Genomic DNA, 566 nt, shown 5'->3' on the forward strand with positions numbered 1-566 from the left:
AGAGCTGGTAGAGAAGGGGGAGGGTAGAGGGGAGGGGGAGGGGCGTGGTGGGGATGATGGTGATGGTGAGTGTGTGTGTGTGTGGGGGGGGGGGGGAGCGTGGGGGGGGGCGGGCGGGCGGGGGGCAGGAAGGGGGTTCGAGGGGGTGGGCGGAGGACAGAAGGAAGAAGAAGAAGAAGAAGAAGAAGAAGAAGAAGAGAGAAATCTAAACAAAATCGCGCGGCGCTGGTTTTTGTCAGTATACTGACGACTTCTTAGTCAACTTCCTCTTCGTGGCTTTTTTTTTTTTCTTTTTCTTCTTCTTCTTCTTTTTTTTTTCTTTTTTCTCCTCAGTTCAGTTTCCTGTCTTCTGTTTCAGTCTCGGTGTCTCTGTTTTGTTTCTCTGCTGTTGAGTCGTCTCTCTCTCTGTGTCTGTGTCTATGTCTATGTCTATGTCTGTGTCTGTGTCTGTGTCTGTGTCTGTCTCTCTGTGTAATCGTGGCCTTTGCTCTCTGTCTCTCTTCCGTCACTAAGACAGCGACTGACAAGCAGCCACGAAGAAAGCTTGGTCTGTCTCTGTCTATCTC

The sequence above is a fragment of the Babylonia areolata genome, chromosome 15 (assembly GCF_041734735.1).
Source record: "Babylonia areolata isolate BAREFJ2019XMU chromosome 15, ASM4173473v1, whole genome shotgun sequence".
NCBI classification, from domain to species: domain Eukaryota; kingdom Metazoa; phylum Mollusca; class Gastropoda; order Neogastropoda; family Buccinidae; genus Babylonia; species Babylonia areolata.